This window comes from Protopterus annectens, chromosome 5.part0, assembly GCF_019279795.1.
Source record: "Protopterus annectens isolate FY-2018-M chromosome 5.part0, PAN1.0, whole genome shotgun sequence".
In the NCBI taxonomy this organism is placed as follows: Eukaryota; Metazoa; Chordata; order Ceratodontiformes; family Protopteridae; genus Protopterus; species Protopterus annectens.
Genome location: NC_056735.1, coordinates 1140213867 through 1140227732, shown reverse-complemented (window position 1 = coordinate 1140227732; position 13866 = coordinate 1140213867). Strand labels below are relative to the sequence as shown.

The 13866-nt window shown below is 42.6% G+C and overlaps 1 protein-coding gene across 2 annotated transcripts in view; it reads right to left on the bottom strand.

Moving 5' to 3' along the window:
• Positions 1 to 13866, bottom strand: part of MRPS9 (mitochondrial ribosomal protein S9) — a 1235001-nt gene that overhangs the window by 713339 nt on the left and 507796 nt on the right. The gene's annotated exons all lie outside the window — the stretch shown is intronic.

Genomic DNA, 13866 nt, shown 5'->3' with positions numbered 1-13866 from the left:
CTGAAACTCAGAATACGAAAATTTCAGAACGCCGAACGGCACTTGCAAACGCTGCTTCTGCATCGGACCATGCGGCAAAAAAGACTGAGGATACGACGTCGGTCATGCGCTTTTATACCCTGATGCTCTGATGTCAGATCTAGGCGCCCATGACCGACGTCAGCCTAATACTTTGGTATTCGGGCCGACCGAGGACAGCGGACTACCCCATATGTAAGGACTGCAGCAATGTGAGATGAAGAACATCGTGTCAATTCCTTGTGCCTGGTTCCAAGCGCAGAATCTCTTCCATTTTTCTGCATAAGATTTTCTGGTACTGGGCCTCCAAAATAACATCCATCACAGCTTTGGAGAGAGAGGAGTGTTCTGAATTGCTACATTATCAGCCATGCTGCCAGATTTAAAGTCCTGAGTTGGCTGTGCAGGATCTGATTGTTTTGTTGGGCCAGTAAGTGAGGAATTTGAGGCAATGTCCAGGCTGGACCTTGAGACATGTTCTTTAGGATTGGGTAACAGTGCTGGCGTGGCCAGTCTGGGGCAATCAGTATCATTTTTGGCTTCTCTTGTCTGAACTTTAGGAGTACATTGGGAAGGAGAGGCAGTGGAGGAAAGGCATATACTGTTAGGTTTTTCCAGCTGAAGGATAATGCATCCAATTTCCATGCTTGCTTGTGATAAGTCCTTGTGCAGAATCTCTGTAGTTGGCAGTTGTGAGGGGAAGCAAATAGATCTATGTCTGGGCATCCCCATTTCCTTGTTATCATGCTGAAGACTTGTGGATCCAGTTTCCACTCGTGGGGATCCATGAGGTTTCTGCTTAGTTCGTCTGCCAGAGTATTTATCTTTCCTGGCAGGAATTGTGCTTGCAGGTGAACTTGATAAGTCAATGCTGTGTCCCACAAAGTCATAGCTTGTCTGCAGAGGGGGTAGGAATGTGTGCCTCCCTGCTTGTTTATGTACCACATGACTGTAGTATTGTCCGTCTTTATCAGTAGTTGTCCTGGATGAAGTAGATCCTTGAAAGCTGTCAGGGCATTTTGAACAGCTAGCATCTCTTTTTGATTGATATGAAGATGCATCTGGCTTGCGGGCCATGTGCCCTGAATACATTTTCCTGACATGTGGGCCCCCCAGGTATAATCTGATGCATCCGTTGTTAGTATCTGCCTGGCTGTGGGTAAAGTGAATGGCTGTCCCTTGTTGTGGTGACAGGCCTGTGCTCCCCATCAAAACTCCTGTTGTAGGCAGGGAATGAGGGTAATTAATGTTTCCTGGCTGTGGCAATGTTGAGTCCGAACACTTTTTAGATACCATTGTAGTTTCCTCATATGCAGTCTGGCATACAGAATTAGCAAAATGCAGGATGCCATGAAGCTCAAAGCCTGCAGAATTTTTTTTGCAGATAACTGGGTCTTGTGAAGTAAGAATTCAGTTGCCTTTATTTGTCTGGCATGAGATAAGCCATCTGGGCAGTTGTATTTAAGCTTGCACCCAGGAATATTATCTCTTGAGAGGGTACTAGTTTTGATTTATTTTCGTTTACTGTGTACCCTAGGCAAATTAGTAATCTTTTTACAAATGCCAAATGCTTTATTAGAATGTCCTTTTTCTCTGCTTGAATAAGGCAGTCGTCCAAGTAAAGATATATTTTAATTCCCCTTTGTCTGCAAAAAGCAATTACTGGTGCCAGGCATTTTGTAAAGACCCTGGGCGCAGTAGATAAGCCAAGGGGCAGTGCAGAGAATTGGTATTGCATTGAGCCAGCTATGAATCTGAGGTATCTTCTGTAAGATTGTCTGATTGGGACATGCAGGTATGCCTCTTTTAGGTCCAAAGTTACAAGCCAAACCTTCTTGCCCAGCATGGGCAGAAGCCGCTGCAGAGTTAACATTTTGAATTTTGGAACGTCCAGAAATGCGTTTAGAATAGACAGGTCCAGTACTGGTCTCCAGGCTTTGTCCTTTCTGGGTACCAAAAAAAGTCTCGAGTAAAATCCTTGTCCCTGCTCTTGCTGTGGTACTCGCTGAATGGTCCTCATGTCCATGAGGGATGAAACTTGCTTTTGTGCCTCTGCCCATTGATTGTGTGGCAAGTCTGGCATACCTTTTGCCCTTGGCAGGGTGTGAAAGTGGAACCTGTAGCCCTGAGACACTATATTCAAGACCCATTTGTCCTGGATGATCATGTGCCAATTTTGTGAAAAAAGTGCTAGTTTTCCCCCTAAGGGGGCTGCCAAAAGATAAGTGTTTGGTGCTGGCAGAGGAAAGTCATTGGGACTGTTTCCTGTATGGCTGTGATTTGTCTTCTCCGCTTTTGGAGGTAGAAGCACCCCACTGTTTAGGCCTGTATGAGCCTTGGGGCTGGGATCTGCCTCTAGGGCGTCTGTATCTGCCTCTTTGTGGTCTGTCTGACACTGGAAAGGACCAATTCTTTGTAGGCCAGTTCCTGCTAAATCTGGGTGGCTGTACCTGTAAGAAAACCTTAAATGTCTGCATAGATTTTGCTTTGTCCTCCATTTTCTTCAACACCTCTTCTGCTTTAACACCAAACAAAGTATCATGCTGTAATGGAGCATCTAATAATTTTGCTTTAACATGATCAGGCAGATTCTGTTCCTTTAACCAAGCATGCCTCCTAATGACGGAACCCGTAACAGTGGCCCTGCAAGAGGCCTCCAGAGAATCAAAACCACATTGCAAAGTATGCCTTCCCACTTGTTCAGTTGCATGCAATAAATCCTGCATTTCCTTGCTTTCTGCACATTCAGAATTTGTTAATATTTTCTGTTTAAGCAGTAACATTAAGTATTGCTGATATTTGAGCATATGAAATTGACAATTTAAAACCCTCACAGCCAAGGTAGCAGAAGTGTAAACCTTTTTCCCCCATCTGTCCAGTGCCCTTGAATCCCTATCAGAGGGGATAGGGTTTTTTGCAGTGGAAGCTTTGACCCCTTTGGGACCCTGAGAAATAGTTTCTGGATCAGCAGAAGGGTTTTTATAAAGAAATTTATGTGAATCTGGAACCCTGTAGTATCTGTCTGGCTTAACAGGTGCAGGGGGTAAAGAGTCAGGAGACAGGCTGGAATCTGAAAATACATCATCTACAATGTCTAAAACAGGGGGGATAGCAAGAGGCCTGTGCTGAGGTAGTAAAAGAAAGTCTCTGAGCCTTTTCTTAGATTCTGAGTAGTCTTGGCTCTCCCAGTGGGAGTGCTCCCTCATGGTGTGCAGGGTTTCCCCAAAAGAATAATCCTCAGCATCAGAATCCTCATAGGGAGGAAGAGAGTATTCCTGTTCAGAAGAGGAGTCAGAGGAAATGGAAACCTGATCTGAAGAGTCATATTCTGTATCTTGCCTAAGCCTCTTATCAGGAGGGGGATGGGAACCCCTGATCAAAGTAATTAGGTATTTGGCCATTTTGAGCATCTGTTTTTTAGGCATAGAGGCCTGTCCATGGGCTTGCTGCTCTTGTTTCTTTGTCTTTAGTGGTGCTTTAGTCTTTGCCTTTGAAGCTGTAGTCGGTTTTACATATAACGGTGTAGGCCTGAAAACACCCTCAGAAGCAGATGCCTGCTCAGCGGCTCCAGACCCATCTGAGGGAATATTTTCCAAGTGTCTAATACCTTGAGTTTCCAGCGGCCTAGTCTGCTCCACATGGGAGTCGGAAGCGGCCTGCGGCTCTGAGGTAGCGGGCGTCAGTGGCTGCGAAAGCGCCTCACTGAGAACCGGCGAATGGCATAGAAGAAGCCTCGTCTTCAGTTTTGGACCTCGGATGCCTGTCCTTTTCCTTGCGTTTCTTGTGAATTGCGGTAGTCGGATAGCTATCCGATGACATTGTGTAATTAAATCTTCGGCCAAAGTAATGAAATGCAAAATCGTTCCGACGCTTAATAGTGCGTTGGTTAAATCTAGCACAAAACCTGCAATTAGCAACGTCGTGATCAGGGCCTAGGCAAGGAATACAATAAGAATGGAAGTCCTTATGAGGTATTTGCTTCCCACAAGAAATACAATTATTAACTTTTTCTGACATCGGTCTTGAGCAAGAAAAAAGTTTCCCCAATGGAATACTTAGCTTTAAATGAAGACTTCGGATCTGAAGTTCGAACATGGAAATCTCAGGAGTCGGCCGACCGGCACTTGCGAACTGCTTCTGCTTCGGGCACTGCACAGCAAGAAAGACTGAAGAAAATGGCGTTGGCTGCATCTTTTATACTCCGGGCGCACTGACGTCAGGGAAGAGGCGACAGCAACCGACGCCGGACCAAGACTTTGGAATTCAGGCCGACTGCGGGTAGCCTGCCAGCAGGATAACCCAAGAGTAATGACTGCAACAGTGAAACCTGATGAACATCTGGTAGTGACTGGCTCCCAGCCGGAAGCGTAGATGACACCTTGACGCCCTGTCCATTTTTATGTGGTAGTAAGCGTCTTGGAGATCTATTGAGCACATCCAGTTGTCTTTCCCCAACAATGGAAGTACAGACTGCAGTGTTACCATCCAAAACTTGTCCTTCTTTACTGATTCGTTCAATCTGCTGAGGTCCAGAATGGGCCTCCAGTCCCCTGTACGTTTTGGCATTAAAGAATCTGGAGTAAGTTCCAGAGCCTATTTGTTCTGCTGGGACGGTCTGGATGACTCTTTTTGACAACAACTTGTTGACCTCTACAGTTGTCTGTGACTGGGTGGAACATCTGGGCTCTTTTTGGGAACAAAGGGTGGAAGAGAAAAGGGTATGACATAAATCTTTGGTAATAATTCTTTGTACCCACTTGTCTTGAGTGATACTTAGCCAGGCTTCTGGATACAAAGAAATGCGACCCCTGACCAGCCCCAGAGAAGCACAGTCGGGCCCCACATCAGGAGCGCTGGTAAGGCCGGCCCCGAAAGGAATAGCAACCTCCCTGGTTTTGCGAACCGCCCCTGCCTCTATGGTGACGTCTACCATTTCCTCCTCCTCTGCCTCTGAAGGAGGAGTCACCCTGTGCCTCCTGGAAAAACCTCTGGGACATCTTGAACCACATCTTATTGCCCCCTCTGACCCTTAGGGTATGGTCTAGAGGGAACAGTAAAATGTACTCCCATGGCAGAGTGTGTTTTTCCCTATTGCTCGCACCAGGTGAGGGTGTCCTTTACCTTGGATCCAAACAATGAGGAACCGTCAAAGGGGGCGTTGGTAAAGGTAGACAAACGGTACCACAAAGTTACACAAACGCAGCCGCCATCACCATGGCATCTACAGGCACACCTTTAGTTAAAAAGTCTTTTCTTGGAGGGGGAGAAAGGAAATTGTTCAGTCTCCTGGGGACTGGCTCCATGGCATCAGGAGTATCCCACACCTTTCGACTAATTAAATCCATCAGTTCAAAGGGTGGAGACACGCTATAGGCAGAAGGTTGAGACTCGAAAGCCTTCAGGTACAGAGACTCCTCATCAGAAGGGGTGACAGTGGGCCAGCCGCACCTCTGTTAAAGGATCTCCAGAATGTCTACAAAGGAAACCATCTCGAATGCCGACCTCCCCAGCTCCGGGGAGACCGAGGATGCCGTCGGCGCCAGAGCCATCGGCTCACAGATAGACGCAGGGTCCGAACTCACTCTAGCTGACGTGCCGAGAGGAAGACTCGGTTCCAAGTATCCCTTTCGGGGACGAATGGAGAGCTTCGGCCCCTGGACACTACGGATGGCACCGAAAGTGTTGGAGCAGAACTCGGCTCCGAAAGAGCCACAAGGAGAGCTTGAGCCGAAGGTTCCACCGGTGGTACAAAGCACTCCAGCTCCAAAAGACCAGCATGGCTCGGAGGAGAAATGAACACAGAGGGTTGAACGGGCTTGAGTGGCTCCAGAGCCTACTGGGTCAGAGCCAACAACAATTTGGGCAAAGCAGACAACTTCAAAAGTCTCAGCACTACCCTCTCCACATCTTCTTCCGATAAACTCCTGGAAGACCTGGATGACATAGTAGGAGATCGAGATCTCAGAGGTACAGGAGACTTCAATAACAAGGAGGCTGGTAGAGGGTCCATTGACCGGCTCTGAGAAGCAGTCTCAATAGTTTCTACAGTCAGCTCCAAAATACTTGGAACCGACCCTGCAACAACAATACCGCTCTCAGTCGGCTCCGAGGTCTGTGGAGCAGACGAGACAGTTTTTGAAACTTTAAGAGGTGGCTCCGAGACACCAGCCAGTGCCGGGGAGGGCCTCTTAAAAGATTTTGACTTTCCCTTGACAGATTTAGAGGATGATGAGGAACTAGACAAATCTTCCTCGAAAGAAGGTTTAAGAAGACCTTTTAGGATGAGCTTGTTCTTCCTTTCCTGCAACACCCTAGGACTAAATGCATGACAAAATAAGCAGGTCTCCTGTAAATAGATGGCCCCTAAACAGTAAACGCAGTTACCGTGACCATCCGTTATAGACATTTTTTGAGAGCACTTAATACATTTTTTGAAGCTGGATGGCTTATGATCCTTACTCTCTTTAGACATTCTACGGTATAGGACACACGCACACAGAAAAAGGAAAGGAGGAGGACTAAGTCCTCTAATTTAAACGGGCCTAGCCCTGCAGGAAGGAAAAGAAACCACGAGGACTAGGTCCTCTAAGTTAAATGGGCCTAGCCTGGGCAAGGAAGAGATGGGGTCTTCTAACAGAAACAGATCTTGATCACATATGAAAGAAAACAGCAACTGCACAACTTCCTTTTCAAATGAATTTAAGTACACTTTTATCTGCTCTTTTTCATATAGTTCTGCATTTAATGTATTTATTTGTTTCTCAGACATATATGCTATTTTCCCATCAATACAGAATTCATCAGATAAACCTTTTTTCCTGAATGCTAATTGATATGCCCTCCACAGAAGGCCTATTTCTTTCACTTCTTTTGTCAAACCATCTCACTGCATCATTAACTACATCATTTTCCCCAGATTTTATCTTTTGCATACGTCGTTCATTGAAAAATACACACTCCCAATTTTTAACACACCACCAAAACTGTTAATTTGATCTTTACTCAGGGTCATTCCCATTTCCTTTAAACATCCATTCAGACAAATCAGCACTTCCCTCATCCATCATTTTGTTCTTATCGTCTGCATATGTCAAGACTACTGAAATCACCACTGCCTTTTGCGTCACATATCTAGCATTTTTCATTTTACGTACTACTTCATTCACTACCACGTTCATTAAAAATGAAAACAATATTCCACTTGTGGGACATCCTTGTCTTATACTACATTTCATGCATATTTCTTTACTTAGCTATCCATTAACACTCTTAAGCGATTATTCTGATGTGCTGACATGCACACTCCAAATTCTATTAGCTACTCCATACTTCTCTGTAACATCCCAAGGAGCATCATGCTTTAACTGTACCAAATGCCTTGCTGATACCACCTACCATAAGTTTTACATTCTTCCTTTCACTTGCATCATCCACAATTTCTCTTTTACACTATATATACTTTCATTAATATCTCTCATCCTTCCTTCCATCCTCTTCTGTGTTATTCACATAAATACATTACAATGTGATATTTAGTGTGATGGATCTCAATTTTTTTATTTTGTTCTTCTCATCTTTCTTCCATATACATTTTGCTATCCCACTGCATAACTTTTTATAAAGCCTCCTTCAACCGTTCATTCAGAACATTTACAAAATACTCTCTTGCCAGTCCATTAATTTCTTGTGCATTCCATGCCTTATATGATCACAACCTGATCTTGAATCAACATTTACTTACCCAAGTACTTCATCCAATTCACTAATTGCAATATTTTTTCAAATTCTTAACTCAATCTGGAATTTTATTTTTCTTTCAACTCTCTTATTTTCTTTTTTACTCTTATACATATTTTCCATATGCTGTACTGCAATTGTCTTAATTTGCTCTTGTGTTCCTTTTACCTGTTCTTTTACACTTATTTCCCTCATTATACTAATATCCTCCTTTACTATTTTACTCAAATATGCAGGTATATACTCCCCTCTCCCTCGGAAATACACATCTCTGCCTAAACAGTGAATTCCTTTACCTTTTTCTTGATTTCTTTCATATATTTCCTTTTCCATATGATAATACTCTTGCATTATTCTCTAAACTCTCCAGCAGATTTCTGTTCATTTTCTCACACTTCACTTTCTCTTCCTTTTATACTTCATCCTGACACTGAAAAACATTATACTTTTTAAATTTAATCCACTATTCAGACCAGTTTTTACAGAAGTCCTTCAAAGTTATATGATCCTTCTATAACTACAATACTTTCCACTCAACTCTTCAATTTCACCCCATAATTTCTCAATGATTCTTTTTATTTCCTTTCCTATTTTAATATACTTTTTTCCATCACCTCCATCTATATTGCTAAATGGACTGAAATACTAATCACAAATGTATCATCATCTCCTACCCACAAGCTTTCCAATAATACAAAATAATCAATTTCAGATCCAAGTGCCCCCTTCCATAAGTTCATTGACATTTGTTCCACACAACTAATTTACCAAATTTTACCATTACTTGCTAAAGTGTGTGTGTGTGTGTGTGTGTGTGTGTGTGTGTATATATATATATATATATATATATATACACACACACACACATATACATACGTATATAAATGTGTGTGTATACCTCTATATATCCACACACACACACACACACATATATATATATATATATATATATGTATGTAAATTTATATATATATATTTTTAACATTTTTCCCATTCTTTTTACATTTCCTCCTTAAATTACAATTAAAGTCCCCTACAATTATAATTTTCAAGTTAAACAAGACAGTCTAATACTTGGTGAAACAGATGCTCTTTTCTTGACGGTTACATGTATGCATATAATGCTATAAACTCTATAAATGTGTTGTCTCCATTTCCCACCCTTACCAATGTTACAGCTAGTATTTTCACTGTTTTTTTACACAACACAGCCAACCTAGAACAGCATTTAGTTCCTAAGCTCCACATTATATTTTCACAACTTTTCTATTAGCAGTCTTTCATCACACTTCAGAAATTTTATACCCTCTAATAGAACATCCACGTCACATTTAGCACATTATTCCAGTATCCCTCTCCTTCTTAAAGTGTTAATAATACTGTTCACATTTACTGACAGTATTCAAATTGTTGCCTCTTCATTTTAAGTTTACAGGAAGTATTTTTAAACTTGTTTTCTTATTTTCACTCTTTCCACAAATTAATATTTTTTCCTGTGTTTATGTCCACATAATTCTTGATCCTCAGAATCAGATTTTTCACTCACTAAAACTTCCTCCTGACCACTCTCTTCCTGCATGCGCTCTCTCTCTCCTCATTTACCCCTCCATGTTTTATTCTTCTTCTACAGTTTCTTCACCTAGTTCACAGTCTCCCCTAGCCTCTTGATGTCCTTCCTTGTGTATATTTTCTTTCTTTTTCATTATTTTCCATCCAAAAGTGCACCCCCCCTTTTTTTTGTTTAACACAACCTGCACTCAGGCACACACCATCTTGATGCATGTCCTTTCTCCCCACACTGGGTAAACTGTACCTTGTCATAATCAATTAAATGAAAGAAGTCCTCATAAAAGAAACATGATTTAGGCTAGCCAGCATGTCTTAATGCCCCTCTATGACCAGCCATAAAAATATTTGGCAAGTGTTTCACCATGTGTTTTTCTTTTCACATTTCAAAACAGCTTCTAACCACCACCCTCCATTCCATACGTTTCTCTCATTTCTAACTTTCACAATATTATCAACAGTCTCACACAGACCTTTCATGCATTTTTACTATTCTCTTTGTCCAGTTTAGAAATGCAAAGCAACATTTTAACATTTAAGTTACAACCAGAAAACAAATTATTGTTCCACTGGTAAATGTCTTCCTTTTTGTTACATAGTTCCAAAAATTTCATAATCAGTCCATCAGTTTCAGATGTAATGTCACAAAAACTCTGTCCACAATATGTACAAAACACTGAATTTCTTGAGCTTTAAAAAACAGAACAGTTAACATTTGATCTTGTCTTCTCTTCAAAGAGGACAGAAGAAAGGAAAAATTCATTTATCTTTACTCGAGGCAAGTGAATCATGTCTGTGTATAATGGCAGCAAACGAGATCTGAGGAGTTAAGAGGAAATGCAAGGCATCATGGGAGAGGGAGGAGCTTGAGGCTCAGATGATAAGTCTTGTGAAGCAGCCAAATCGGATCCTAAGACCCATAAGTGAGGAAAAATGAAATGGACATCAGATCAATGAATTTCTTGAGCTTTAAAATAAAGAACAGTTAACATTTGGTCTTCTCTTTAAAATAAGTTTTATTTACAGCTTGTTGCTGTATCCTTTTTAATTGTTGACACTGTTTCTTATGTTTTAGTTACTGCATTACCTGCTGCCAGAAAACCAGACACCTTCTCAATTTGTTGCCGTGTTCCTGTTTTACTTTCTGTCAATGCTGAATAAGTTTTAACTACTGCATTTTCTGTTGCCATATCATCTTTTTCCTTTTCTACATTACCATCCTCAGCACTTCTGTAAAAGTTATCTGCCATCTCACTCCAGGAAACAGCAGAACTGCTACCTGGATCATCCTGCTAGATTTTTTTTAAACAAATCATCATCTGCAATCCCCCCTGATGCCAGTTCTGTTATCTGCACCATTTCAACAGACTTCCTTCCTTCTCCATGGAGACAGCTAAATGCTGCTTATTTGGAACATCTATCACACAGGAATCTGTTTACACTCTGAAGCTCCGTATTGAAAAGATGTTTTTCCAAATTCTCACTTTCCACCTTGAAACTCTCCATAGCTTTTCACTGCTCAGCCATGCTGCTGCTTTCCTTAGGCTGCTTCATTGTTGCTGTAGGAGCCCTCCTGCACCATCTAGTAGCTCCAAAGAGTAGGGGAAGTTCCCCAGTGCCTGGCTAGATTTCCCCTAGTAGTATAAATATCTCCCACAGGTCTCATCTGAAGAGAGGCCACTAGCCTTGTGGGACTAACCTGGTCAACAAAGATAAATAAAAGGAAAAAACAAAGTTATAGAATGCATCACATCTGACCTCAAACTATGACATCAAAAACCTCATCAGACCCACATCAGTTTGACTTTGTCAAAGGAAGATCTTGCTTACTCAATTTAGTTAATTTCAAGAATGTCATAAAGGTTGTAGATAGTGGTCTTTTTATTTTCTTTTGGTCCCCATCCCAGCATCTAATCATCAGCTGTCACCAACTCCACCCCTTGCTCATCAGGTGTACCAGGCTCCCCTTGGCCTCCACTGGGCTTGACCTGACACACATCTGAGGCCAGAAAGCAGATAGAGGATGCTGCTACATCATCATACTGCTACTGGGGAGTGTGCCCTAACTCACTTCCTCTTCACTGAGGACTTACAAGCTCCATCACTGCTGCCTTCAGCAGGTGCATGCACACTTCCAAGCATATGCAGCTTCCTGACCAATAGGGATACCACTTGTACAGAGCACCTGCCAGACTCTGAATACTGCTACTACAAGGAGCCTGAGCTGCCTCCCTGACCCCTCCCCAGGGATGGGTGACCAGAAGTCAGTGTCTCACTTTCAAACCCCTGCTCCACTGTTCTGTCCCTTCAGCATGGACTGCAGTCAATCTATGCACCCAGCTTATTCAAATCTGGTCAAAGTATTTGATGCTACACTCCATGTTGACATTGAAATAAGCTAAATGCCTTAAAAGTAGATCCAGGTACAGTGAGGTGAATAAATAACTGGATGAAAGATGGAAGCGACATGATTAAAGTGGAAGGTGCCTCTTTAGAAAGTATGAAGGTAACCAGCAGTATGCAACAGGGCTCAGTACTGAGACCACTCCTTTTCAACATCTACATCTCTAATCTTACCATGGGGATTCAGGACCTTTGGTTAACTATGTCTGCAGATGATACTGGAGTGGGAGTTACAGACAACTCTACCTTTGATATCCATTCTTTACATCAGGAACTAACCCACACAAACAAGTGGTGAATGGGGGGGGGGGGGCAGTGTAGTATCATCCTATTTGGCAAACAAATTTCTCCCTGAATTTAGTGTTGACAATACCACACTCCAAAATAAAAATGTTGCCAGGGATCTTGGAACACTAGTTGATTTTCTCCTTCTACCATCATGTAGCAGCAGCAATCAGAAAATCATTCTAAAGTAGCAGAAAAAAATATCTAAATGCATAACATCCAGGTCAAAAGAAGTTATCTTCTCTCATTAGGCAGCCCTAATTACACAAACTACAGAGTATAATACTCCCTTTGAGATGTACCTTTTTAGACAAATTAAGCAAATTGAAGGTTCCAAGGGTTCTTACCAAAGAAGACTGTTGGCCCTCAAGTCCCTCATCTACCAGGAAAGGCATGGAATGCTATCTTTAGTCGGTGGTATGATCTATTCTTTGTGCCTCATGCCATTAGGACCCGATCTTCCTTGAGTGCTTCTACCTTTGCAAGATAAATAATTCCACTTATACCAGAATCAGGGATCTAACTCTCTAGCAATACGCAAATTAAAATGTGCTGGAGGGAAATGTATTACCCCACCTTATAGGTTCATAGGTAGGTACTAGGCTATCTGCCCAAGGGCATTTATAAGCCTAGCCAGTGTGTGTCAGCTACGCCCATTGATTAATTAACTGAGCCTCTGTCAAGAAGAGCCAATGAAGTGATCCCAAGGGTGTATTTTCTGTTACCCATCCACTCGTCAAGGTTTCTCTTGAAGAGTATTAGTGAGGGGCTCTGCCTAATGTAGTTAGGAATTTTGTTCCAAAGCATGGGGGAGTCTCTGTGACAGGAATCTATTCCTCCAGCAGGTTCTATTTATTGTGGCGTGGTTTAGCTCACTAGAGCGCGTGGCTTGTAGTGACTTGGATTTCTTTAGGAGGAGCATATCCATCAATTCTGAGTTGGACATGGCTTGGAAGTCGGGCAGAGATCACCTCTGAGTAAGCGATATGCCACTGAGTACAGCCGGAGATTTTCCAGTCGGGCTGCATAGGACATATGTTTGAGGCCAGTAATCCTCTTGGTGAGGTACTTTTGTGGTCTTTCCAGCTGTTGGAAGTGTCTTGTGAGGTACATCCCAAATGCGGCATTGTACTCTATGATGGGTCTGATGAGTGACGAGTAGGGGGGCACTATAACCTCTATTTCTAGATGCGAACCCTTTAGTAATTAGATGGGCTACATAGAAGGATTTCCTAATGACTTTGGCAATATGATTGTCAAAGGAGAGATTACTATCTACCTGGGGTCCCCAGATCGCTTATTACCTCTTCTTTATTAAAGGGGCTGCCACCTATGTGGTAATTCATGGGTGTTTTGTTTTTCCCAAATGGGAAGACTATGCATTTTTTGGCATTTAGCTTGAGACCATGACTTCGAAACCAGGTGTCCGTCTCAGTAAGGCCCTTTTGGAGAATGTCCGTGTCAGCCGGAGAGTCAATTATGGCTCACAGTTTGCAGTCATCAGCAAACTTGGTTAGCCATAGTCCTCCTGTGTTTGCCTGTACTTCTGAGAAGTATATGCCGAACAGTAGGGGTCCCAGGACCAAGCCTTGTGGGACACCACTTGTGACTGGTTTAGAGTCGGACCTGGAGCCCACTATTCTTACCATGTGAGTTCTGTCTGCAAGCCATTGGCAACCCATCTTGTAACATAGGGGTTTATGTTCAGGCTGGTGAGTTTTTCTATAATTCCCGAGTGGGGAATGGTGTCAAAAGCCTTGGCGAGGTAAAGGCAGGGTGTGTGAACCACCTTCCCCTCATCTATGGCCTTGGTGACTGTTCAAAGAAGTCAACCAGGTTTAGTAAGCTTTATCTGCC